Source organism: Candoia aspera, chromosome 14, assembly GCF_035149785.1.
Source record: "Candoia aspera isolate rCanAsp1 chromosome 14, rCanAsp1.hap2, whole genome shotgun sequence".
Taxonomy (NCBI): domain Eukaryota; kingdom Metazoa; phylum Chordata; class Lepidosauria; order Squamata; family Boidae; genus Candoia; species Candoia aspera.
Genome location: NC_086166.1, coordinates 19,410,090 through 19,422,275, shown reverse-complemented (window position 1 = coordinate 19,422,275; position 12,186 = coordinate 19,410,090). Strand labels below are relative to the sequence as shown.

At 46.0% G+C, this 12,186-nt stretch overlaps 1 protein-coding gene across 1 annotated transcript in view; it reads right to left on the bottom strand.

Moving 5' to 3' along the window:
- USP31 (ubiquitin specific peptidase 31) overlaps window positions 1-12,186 on the bottom strand; it is a 40,762-nt gene that overhangs the window by 27,806 nt on the left and 770 nt on the right. The window lies entirely within an intron of this gene.

Sequence of the window (12,186 nt, the reverse complement as noted above, 5' to 3'; positions counted from 1 at the left end):
GAAGGAAGGAAGGAAGGAAGGAAGGAAGGGTGCTGTACTGCTACCAAAAGCCACAGACATAAGTCAAATAATTGTATTACACAAAACACAATAAAACAGAATATGCTGCTACTATCTGAGGGAGCATACCACAGGCCCTCCCTTGCAATTTAAGGGCTATACAAGTACTGTAACTCCAGATTTAGAGGGAACAATTGAAGAACACTTGGCATGCAAATATTCTCAGAACTTAAATGTTCTCAAAATCAGGTCACAAAAGGACAGCTGGTGACTCCTGACTAGCTCAGAGAATCACAGAATATGAGTTGGAAGTGATTATGGGGATCATCTGGTCCAACCCTCTGCCCACTGCAGGAATCCACTAGCACAGCATAGTAGTAGATGGACATACAGCCACCTAGTCCATCCTTCCAGTCAAGGAGAGTCCACCACTTCCTTGGGCACCCTGTGTCACTGCTGAGCAGCACTTACAGTTAGGATTCTGTTTTTATGTCCAACCAAATCCACCTCCTTGCAATTTAGACCCACTATTTCTTGCCCTGTCTTCCAAAATACCTCTTAACAACTCTATAGATGTTTGAAGGCAGCTATTGTGTAGCCTTAAAATATTCTCTTCTTTGGAGTCCTTGGTGCTCTCTGAGCCTGGTTGTTTTCTTGCAGACATTTCATGGCCAGACTCGGCAACATCTTCAGTGCGAGGAGGGAGTGGGCCTTGCTCTCTGTTTATATACGGTGGCTTGCCCTGCTTGTGTTGGTGGAGGTGTTGTTCTCTCCTTGGGAGTTCCTTGGTTAATCCTAGTGTTGATTTTTGCATATCTGGGTGTCATTTGCTGGCAAGGGAGTGTTCTGGTCTTTTGGCTTTTCTATTGTCTCTTCTGAATGGTATGTAAATGTTGTTTACCTCTATGGGTCTGTTGATGGCTGCTTTGTCTGAGTGCCAGGCTTCCAGGAATTCTCTGGCATTTTTGGATTTGGCTTTAGCTTCTCTTGTGGGAGGTTGGATTGTTACTTTGGTAACAGGAAAGCTACCCACACCAACCAAGTGCTCCATTACCAAAGTAACAATCCAACCTCCCACAAGAGAAGCTGTGTAAGAACATTATTCAGATGAGCACTTACACACTGCAGCAACCCAGAACACCAGAAAAAGGGAACAGATCATCTGTACAGCATCTTCCAGCAAAATGGATACCCACTCAACTTTATCAAAAAGTGCCTCACCACCTGACCCACTACAGCCCAACCAACAGAAGCTATGAAAAGGATAACGCTGCCATACGTCAGAAACATCTCAGAAACCACCAACAGACTGCTACAACCACACGGCATCACCATAGCACATAAAGCAACTAAAACTCTTCAAAACGTACTAAGTAACCCAAAAGACCCAATAGCCCAAGAAGAAAAAAGAGGAGTTATTTACAACATACAGTGCAAAGACTGTAACAGCCACTATGTAGGACAGACAGGCAGAAGACTAGCAGAGTGCATCCACGAACACCAACTGGCAGTCAGAAGACACGATGAAAATTCCTTAATCTCACAAAATCACATGGACAGACTCAACCATAGTTTCAACTGGGAACGGTGAGCATCCAAAACCAAGCCAAATCCAAAAACGCCAGAGAATTCCTGGAAGCCTGGCACTCAGACAGAGCAGCCATCAACAGACACAGAGAAGTAAACAACATTTACATACCATTCAGAAGGGACAGTAGAAAAGCCAAAAGACCAGGACACTTCCTTACCAGCAAATGACACCCAGATAGGCAAAAATCAATGCTAGGATTAACACCAGATAAACCATCAAACAGCACAATACACCCCAATCAAGGAACTATTAACTCAGGCAATCAACCAAGCAGCAAACAACAGCCCAATCAAAGGACTCCCAAGGAGAGAACAACGCCCCCACCAGCACAAGCAGGGCAAGCCACAGTATATAAACTGGGAGCAAGGCCCGCTCCCTCTTTGCACTGAAGATGTTGCCGAGTCTGGCAACGAAACATCTGCAAGGAAACAACCAGGGTCAGAGAGCACCAAGGACTCCACAGTTCAACCCTGAGCTACTAATATTCGCTTCGATTGATATTCTCTTCTTCTGACTAAACATATAAAAAATCTCCCCAACTGTTCCTCAGAGGTTTTCTCCTTCCAGACTTCTTACCATTTTGGTTGCTCTCCTCTGGACATGCTCCAGTTTGTCAAGGGTCCTCCCTAAGATGGATGACCCAGGCATGAGAACTTTTGTGTGGTCTGACTGATGCAGAACAGAGAGGAGCAAAAGCTTCTCTTGATCTTGGCACTAGATTTCTGTTGTTGCGGCCCAGGACTTTTTTGTTTTTTTGCAGCTGCAATACCACATTGGCTCATATCCAGCTTGTGTTCCTTTTTTCCATCCTCGGCCACCCAGTTTGGGCTCCCCCACCCTATACTCCTGCCTTTGATCTTTCCTACCCAAACGTAAGACATGCCTCTCTGTTGAAATTCATCTTGATAGTTTCTGCCCACTGTTCCAGTCTGTCAAGATCCTCCTGAAACTCAATACTGTCCTCTAAGGTGTTTTCTATTAGCAACCCCAATCTTTACATCATCTGCAAATCCAATAATTGTATCTTCTAATGCCAGCCACGTCATTTCTAAACACTCGGAACAGCACAAGGCCTAGAACAGAGCCTGCGATACACCGCCTGATGTGGAGCCACCAACATACATTTGCTAGGTAGGATTGTTCAACCAGCTCTGCACCCACCTGATGGCAGCACAGAACAGGCCAGAGGGAAGACAAGTGCCTTGCTGACCACGGTGTACTACATTCCCCTGGCTAACTAAACTGATCACCCTATCAAAAGTGAAGATCAGGTTGGTCTGACATGGCTTAATTCTGTCAAGCCATGCATTCTTTGCTAAATGCTCCCAGACTGATGGCTTAATAATCCATCCCTGAGTTCTGCCCCATATCAACATCAAGGGCGCTGGTCTGCAATTACCTGTCTGCAGCTCTTCTTAGGTGAATTGGAAGAGTTTCCCTTTGGGGAGAGGACCAAAGAAAAGTGGGAGCTGAGAAACTCTGCCCTCTCCCTCTTGCTGCCCTCCCCTCTTTTCCTTCCCTTTACTACTAGCATAGCCAAAAAAGGCCATGTTGTTGCTTTTAGCTTCCCCTGCAAGCCCAAGTTTGTTTTGTGCTTTAGCTTTTCTGACTTCTCTTCTTCCGGTATCAGTTCTTATGCTGACAGGCTTCCTTGGAGATTTTACCCATGTTGCATTCACATGCGTGCCCTTTTTAACTCTCAGCTCAGTGGAAAGCTTCCTACGTACTGCTGACTGTACCCAAGTCACGCCCAGGCCAAGCACCGATCCTTCCCATCCCTCACTAAGAATGCAATGCCAGAGCCAGAGCCTTGCACACTGTAATGGGGGGAGAGCGCCAGACTGCAGAATCTTTTGCTACCAGATACTTCCAAAAAGGAAAATGTCTTTTCATGGAGAATTTGTTTGAAGTCAGCACGCAGCTCGGCACAGAGTCCTGAAATGGCCTGCTTAAGAATGAAGTCTTGATTTTAGGTTTTGATGATTGAATGGTTTGATTTTAGAGATGCAATGTTACTAAATATTTAATTAATAGTAAGAGATTAACTTTTATGAACTTTTATACCCGTGCTGGAAAAGGTCAGAAGCCACTGGTCTGATATGCTTTTTTGCTTATTCCTGCACCGTTTTAGCTTTTCCTATTTCTTTTTTAGACTTGTATTCTATTGGTCTTACTTTCTGCATTATGTGCTTTAATTGTATCTTGAACAATTAATAATAAAAAAAAAAATTAAAAAGGAAAGTGTCTTGAAATGCCTGACCTTCAGCTTCCGCCTCCTCCACTCCCCTTTCAGGTCCTGGGTGCTGGTTTATGTCCTCATGTGACAGCAGCAGCACTACCTGCCTTGCTGCTGAAGAGTGGTAAAATGTACATGGGAGGGCAGTATTTTTCCAATTGACAGAGAAATTGTCCTTCCATCTCAAGGAGAGGAGGAAAGCATGTCAACATGGCAAGTAGATGTGTCGCATTACATTTTGAAGAATTTTCAGTTGTTGTAGTCTGAGAATATGGACAACGTATGCAGCAAATGTACATGTGTCCACTTGATCCTTATGTTTCAGAAGGGGTAACTTCAAGATAGATTAAACCTCTGAAGGAGGAGCGATTTAACTACTGTAATGAACTTGACTGGACAGAACAACTGCGTTCTCTGAAACAGTTCCTTGCAATGTGGCTCCTCCTCCTCCTGCTAAAGGCCTCTTCCAAAGCCAACAAGTGCTGGAGTCAACAGCTGGTCACAAGCACCCCCTTCCTAGATAAGTTGCTCAGACAACCACATGGTTGGAAGATCAGTATCAGGCACTCTACAGTGGACAATTAACAACTTCTACAATAAGCCCTAAGGCTCTACAGTTACTAGACAATACAATACAGGCAATGCAGCTGAACTAAAAGGAAAATTAATCAGACCAATGGGCATTGTGCTTGTTCATCTTGGTAGAAGGTGGTTCCTGCAAAATAAGTCCTCTCACAGACACATGTCAGATGCATCCCTGGTGTCGACGAAGATTCTCAGTCATCCAGGTGGAATTGTCTGTAGGTTGAGTCTTGGCAACTGGATTTCTTTCTTTTTGGTTGAAACATTTCGCTGCTTGTCCAAGCAGCTTCTTCAGTCTGGGCAAAGGTTGGTGAGGGGACCCCATATATGTCTTCCAGGGTGGCTGCATTGTCCCTACACCTGAATGGCTGTTAATTGTGCCATGGAGGTGTGGATTGCCTTTGGGATGTCTTACTCCTAAATCCCTTGCTCATCCCTAAATGGATTGTTAAGTGTGGCCTTCCTGGTGAACTTGTGGTCTTAATCTTCCTGGGGGCTAATGAAAGAGCAGCATGAAAAATGGGGGACAAGTTGTGTCGGAGGCCTCAGCCTCTATCTATCCATGGCACAATTAATAGCCATTCAGGTGTAGGGACAATGCAGCCACCCTGGAAGACATATATGGGGTCCCCTCATCAACCTTTGCCCAGACTGAAGAAGCTGCTTGGACAAGCAGCGAAGCGTTTCAACCAAAAAGAAAGAAATCCAGTTGCCATGACTCAGCCTACAGACATACATCCCTGGCATTGGATGGATGCAAACAGCCTCTCCTGAGGCTCTCTGGTCCCACAGGCCAGTCTATACTAGTGCCATTTAGGGCACCATATCTAAATATCCCCAGCAGTATCTTCTGATATCACTTTTCCAAGAAGGATCAGAGCACTGCCAAAAACCAAGTTCACTTCCTTTCCAGTCATTCCAGAAAGATACCATGCCCGATGTCAAAAGCGATTGAGAGGCCCAGTTCTCAATCTCCCTCTATCTGAGCAGAAAAAAACCCTTGAGAGAAACCTCCATCTTCTCAATATCAAGTTTCACCCAGCCAATCACCACTTTTATACATCAGTTCAGCATTCCCACAGCATCATCTGACTTAAATGCAAAGTATCTCAAACATCTCTAGAGACGGGAGTCAGTCTGTTCTAGAGAGGACTATGTTTCTCCATAAATTCAGATTTGTAGTCTGGGGATGCTTCTAGATCCAGTTTGGTCAACCGAGAGCCAAGTGACCTCTGTGTCATGAAGCATTTTTCATCAGATAATGTTGGCTTCTTTCTTGTGGCTTCTCCTGGACACAGAAACTGGGATACAGTTGTCCATGTTCCCCAGGACCAACTTTGTAATATACATCATCCATAAGTGGGTAATACTTGTATTAGCACTTTAAATAGCCTGTCTGAACATGTATGTTTTTTACTTCAGGTGACATGTTACACAAAATCATGAGATGTGGAGAAAGTAGCAGACTGAGCAATGATGACATTTCCATTTTCAGAGCAGGAGATGACATCAAGAACACTTGCCACTGACTAATGCTAGTCTCTGCCATGAAGCTGCCAGTCTCATGGCCTAATTCTTGGGCCTTCTTGCTTATTCCCCATACCCTGGTTCTGGAGTATCTTGCGTGAATAGTTCTGGACAATTCAAAAATATATTTTGATTGGTCCTGATAAATGTATTACCATGACTAATCCTCCTTGTTATAGGGTTTTCTCCTTTATTATCCTTTTGTTTCACTGTCACCACTAAACCTCTTTGAAGGTTTAGAAATTCTCAAGTCTCTTAAGTGATGACATGTGGGAAAGTTATAGGATAGCACATCCAGCACACACAGTTGGTTAAATTAGGAACAAACTGACTACCAATAAATAACTTTAAAAATAGGTTCATTTATTTCTACAAGATCTTTATACTCCATCAATACTAGCCTACCACAGTCCTAAAATTATTCCAAGCCTATCTCCTCAACAAGAGCAGTTATTCCCAGATTGGGGCTCTGAGCCTGTCCTTTCACCTGCACCCCCAAATCCCTCTTTCTGCTGACCTGGGAGGAGGGATCCAATGTTGCCACCCTCTGATTGGCCATCCTATTGCTCAGCCTTCCCAATTACTCACCTCTGGATTTTGATTTACTGCTATAATGGCTACAGTTCCTTCTATTTTAAATACTGGAAGGTATAACCCAACATCTGGGGGGGGCACCAGGTTGAGGAAGATGGTGTGCTTATATTACCTAAACCCTCAGGCTAACAAACTTCTTGCATTCCCAACTGTTGAGGGCATCTATTACTCAAAACTTCCATTCAAAGAGTAGCATAGGACTCTGTTCTTATATATGATAATAGCAGCAAGACTCTTATATGCTCAAAGATGGGAGGATGCACAAATTCTCTCAATGGAGGATTGGATGGTTAAACTAATGGCATTGGCACAAATGGCTAAATTGACAGCATTGATAAGAGAAAATACCGTGAGTGGATTTGTTTCTACTTGGAAACCGCTTTTGGACTATTTGCTTGTATCTGAAAAAAATGAAGTTCTGATTTTGGGTTTTGATTATTAAATGGTTTGATTTTAGAGAAATAATGTTACTAAACATTTAAGTAATAGTAAGAGATTAACTTTTTAATATGCTTTTATGTCTGTGTTGAAGAAGGTTGGAAGTCACTTGTCTTTTATGATTTTCTATTTCTGCACTGTTTTAGTTTTCCTTGTTTATTTTTAGTCTTGTATTCTATCTGTTCTATATTTTGTGTTTTATTTATTTATTTAATTTTTATCCCGCCTTTATTATTTTTTTTTATAAATAACTCAAGGCAGCGAACATACCCAATACTCCTTCCTCCTCCTCTTTTCCCCCACAACAGCAACCCTGTGAGGTAAGTTGGGCTGAGAGAGAGTTTAATTATACTTTGAAAAAATTAATAAACCTTCAATTTAAAAAATCTCTATTCAAAGAGTATATGAAAATATGTTCTAAGAGAAATAAAAATCTGTTGTAATAGAGATTAAATTCAGCACTGGCAGTTCAAATCTCTATGAAGGATTTTCCATGCATGAACCTTGTAGAAGTTACAAACCAGCGCAAACTTTCAAAAATGAAGGATCTGTTGTTTCCTAGGTCCTTTCATTCAGAGAAAGCTGCGGGAACCTCCATGCTTCAGGGAGAGAGGAGGGATCCAGTTACCTCAGCCAAACATTTAGCAGAACAAGGCTGACCAAAAGAGCCGACCAATAGGGTGCAGCAACCCTAACCCGAACTCTAACCAGCCAGACCCTTTTCAAACAAGTCTTGGGTTTTGGCAATACAGGAAAAAGCAGGTGCCAACTGGCAGAAAGAGATTTTCCTCTTGACAACTTTGCAGCCCTACTTTCTTAGCTTTACTAGTGACAACGAGAACTGCAAACTAGAACTGGAGAAACCCTCTTCATTTGGACAAAAGAAACCAACTGTCCATTAGGGTTTCTGCAGGTGTTATAAGGTCAGTCTACGATACAGGGAGAAAGACGAAATTTGGAGTGAAACTGCTCCCCAGTTATGGGCCTGACTATTTTATTACTTATCTCAATGGCTGTATATGGCTGCCCACACCAAACAAACAAGTGACGCTGGGTGGCTAACGACAATTAAGGCCAGCAAAGCACCAAAAAATACAAAATAAACAGGTAAGACAAAAACAGTAGCCACCACCAGCTTCAGGGCCCCTAACTGTCACTTCAACCCCCATGCCCAGGGACACAACCACATCTCCAAGGCCATGTGAAGAGCCAACAGGGCCAGGGTTAATCTGATCTCCGGGTGGGTGGTGATGTCCCACAAGGCAGGTGCGGTGACAGAGAAGGTTCTCTTCGGGGCCCCCGCCAGGAGGCACTCTTTAAGGAATGGGGCCCACAGCTTGCTTCTCCTGCTGGGTCTGATGGGAAGGACAGACACCATCAGGGAGAGGGAGTCCCACAAATAATCTGGCCCGGTGCCATAAGGCTTAGAGCTGACCACCAGCACCTTGTGCTGAACCTGGAAGGACACCGGCAAACAATCCAGCTCACAAAGCAAGGGTGTAATATTCAAAAATCGAGAAACACCCATAGCCAGTCTGGTCTAGTGGCTAAGGCAACAGGCTAGAAACCAGGACCCTGTGAGTTCTAGTCCCACCTTAAGCACGAAAGCTGGCTGGGTGACCTTGGGCCAGTCCCTCTCTCTCAGCCCAACTCACCTCACAGGGTTGTTGTTGTGAGGAAACTAGGAGGAGGAAGGAGTGTTAGGTATGTTCACCACCTTAAGTTATTTATTAAAGTAATAAAGGGATAGAAAATATATATATATATATATATATATAAATAAATAAATAAATAAATAAACCACCCATGTCATTGCATTTTGTACCAGCTGCATTTTCTGGATGCTCTTCAAGGTCAGCCCCATGTAGAACACATTGCAGTAGTCCACCTGGCAGGTGACTATGGTGTGTGCGACCATGAGCAGAGCCTCTTGGCCCACAAAATGGTGCAATGGGCACGCAATGTGAAGTTCTGCAAAGGCTCTCCTAGTCACACCAGCTACCTGCTCCTTGAACAGGAGCCACAAGCCCAGGAGGACCTCAAAATTGTACACCTGTTATATTCAGGACAGCACAACTCCATCTGGAACAAGAGATGGAAATTCCGTGGAACCAGGGAGCTCTACAACCCAAAGCCACTCACTCTTGGCAGGGTTCAGCCTGTTCTTCACCATCCAGGCCCCATAGCCTCCAGCCACAAAGACAGAACCTCCGCAGCATCACTCAGTCAGCCAGTGTGTTGATGATACCTAACCCCGTGTCCTTGGATGACTCGCCCAGCACCCACAAAGAAGGCAGGTTGAAGTTCCCCAGGACCATAAGCCTGGAGAACTCCACTGCCTGCCCAACCACAGTCCAGGAACTCAAGCAGGGAGGTTGCTACACAGCAGGGAGGCTGGTACAATAACAACAATCCCAACTGATCCCTGAAGCCCAACCAATAAACAGGTTCTCACAAACAATTATCCCCAAAGCAGGGTCTCTGAATGTCCCCGAACTACAGCTACACCCGTGTCCCTATCCAAAGCCATCCAATTTGGGGAAAGCCTGGGGAATCCCCCAAATTCATTGCCCAACTGTTCCATCCACAGACCCTCACAACATCCTAAAACAACAGCCACCACAGCCCACTCACCCACAACCAACCTCAGCACCATGATGAACAAAAAGAACTGACTGGAACCACTAACTGAATCAATGTAAACTGCCCAAAGAATCTGTTGCAAACACAAAAGGGGTCTTGTGCTCCTGGAGGGTAAGGCCCAGTCTAAATACGCTCGTAAGAGAACGTTTATATCTGCATTCATTCATTCAATAATCATCCTTTTCAATTGCGTTATGAAGGATGCCTCTAAGTGTCTTTTACGAATCAAGTAAAACAGTGTTGAACCCCTGCATAGTACTAAATTCTCTGCTTTTGACTCAAAGACTGCCCAGAAGGCTAGGCCCCCATGTCACGCCCATCTTGCTCTGCTCTGAGCACTTAAGGGAAGGTGGACTGTCCAGACCATTCGGACAACTTCTTCAACAGCAAGATGGGGCAGCCACCCTTAGATTCTCACCCAACCAAAGCGACACAGACAGGGAAGCTCTGGGGTCATCCCGCAGCAACACACTCTCTTACAGGCCATCCAGAAGGTGCAGTGGGATCAGGAAAACTCACTACTCACGAGGAAAGCCACGACTGTAGAGCTCCACCTATTTCACAGTCACTGCACGAATGACCAAGCCCAATCCAGAGCAACAGTCACAAAAAGAGTGGCACCAGGGGGTGTATCAGGAGCTGCTTTACCCAAACAGAATTCTGCCCCTCCAGTCCAGACAACTGGCACAGGACAGTTCCATCAGCCACCCCCAAGGGAGGTGAGAGGGCACGGGTTGGAAGGCGGGCCTGCCCGGTAGTGGCCCATAGCTTTAGACCAACCCCTGGGCAGGTCTGGCCCTAATTATGTCCTGGCGTAAGAAAGCAAAGCAGCCTGGCCTGTGGTTTGTGCAGGTCCTGCTGAACTGCGGTTTTACGCTCATCCCCACATGTCCATCTGCAGCAGCCAATGCTTTCAGCTTTGGTCACTAAATGACCTCCAGGAAAGCAATGCTTGTTTGTTGCCAGCCTTCACCCAACCAGCACAACTAGAACCATTCAATGGAGCTGGCAAGAAATGCAGGAACTGAATAGTATTTCCATCAAGAAGCCTGGAACAGCTGCTGTAACCAGAGAACAAGCTCCAAATGAAGAAACAGCGTTCAGACACGGCAGGTCTTTCTCCTTCCCACCCTGCCTAGCGGACTGCTGGACCCTCTTTCAAGCAAGCTGCCCCATTTCCACCTCTCCTCCATCTTTACAACAGCCGGATTTGCTCATACCTTGTTTTCCACTCTGCTGCCTGAAAACTCTCACACCAGCCAGGAAGCACCTACAAGGCAACAACATCTGCAACACCATGAAGTTTTCAAATTTTCAAAACCTCACAGAACCATTGGTGTCCATGGGAGCCTGACTCACATCAGCAGCACTACCATACAAGCCCGGCCCTTTTCTACATGTATCATGACATCACACCATGCCCCAAAGAGGAGAATCTGTGGCACAATATCATGACACCACTTTTGTCCATTCCTGGGGATGCCACCACACAAAAGACTGCCAAACCTTGTGAGATTTCAGTATGCGTACAGAAATCTCAGGGGAGAAGCCCAAACCCTGGTAAAAATTCAAGATTGAGGATGTGAAACTTACTGACATCTCTCAAAATTTACTAATGTAGTAGCTGCTAGGAAGGTTTTTCTAAGTTCAGTCGGAATCTGCTGCCTAAATCCTATCTTCCTTATCCTGCGCTCAAAATAGAGGGGTGGGGGGCTCCCCTCATGCAAGTAGCTGTTGTCCGGACTGTTTTCACAGGGATTCCTGCCCCAAGCAGTGGGTTGAGCTCAGGGACCTGAACAGCCCCTCTGAGAACTAGAACTCTATTCAAAAGGACCAACAGGAGTCTCCAGCGTGACCTGCCAGAGCTGTGGCAGATCTGTGCTTCTACTGCTGCTGCCTATCATATATTTGCACAAGGCAACCCCGGAAAAGGCCAGAGAACCAGAACCAGATTGGCCCCCTTTCAGCTGATGGCGGAGGGTAAGACAAAAGAACTGCAGAAAAAGCCCCTCTCCAATGGGACATGGATCCGAGGAAGGAGCAGGCCTAGAAAGGTCACCTAAAAGCCAGAGACACAAAGCAGAACCAAATTTCCACCCCCACCCCGCAGCGAACCCGGTTCGGAGCCTTCGGGGGAAGGGAAGCAGACGCTGCAGATCCAGAGACTGGATGGCACCTCTTTGGAGGGCGGGGGGGGGGGCGCCTGCAGGGGGCCAAGGGGAGGGAAAGGCCACAGATGGATTTGCATGGAGGAGGAAGCAGCAGGAGGGCTGCTGAAACTTCTGAAAGAAGCTTGGCTCAAAGTTCGGGAGTCACAGCCGCTGCGGCTGCTGCTTCTGCTGAACATGGGAAATAAAGAGGGCCCGCTTTGGCTCTGACGACAGAAAGGGGACTGCGATTCCATACCCCGTGCAGGAGGAGCGCAGCGCTACGAAAAGCCACTACGGGCGCTGCGAGAGGGGAGTCGGTCCCGGCGGGAGGAAGGGGCCCCCTTCACCGGGCAGGGGCCCAAGTCCGGTCCGATTCCCCCACAGCAGGCGGACTCCCGCGGGCTCCCGGGGGGAAGGAGCGCGCG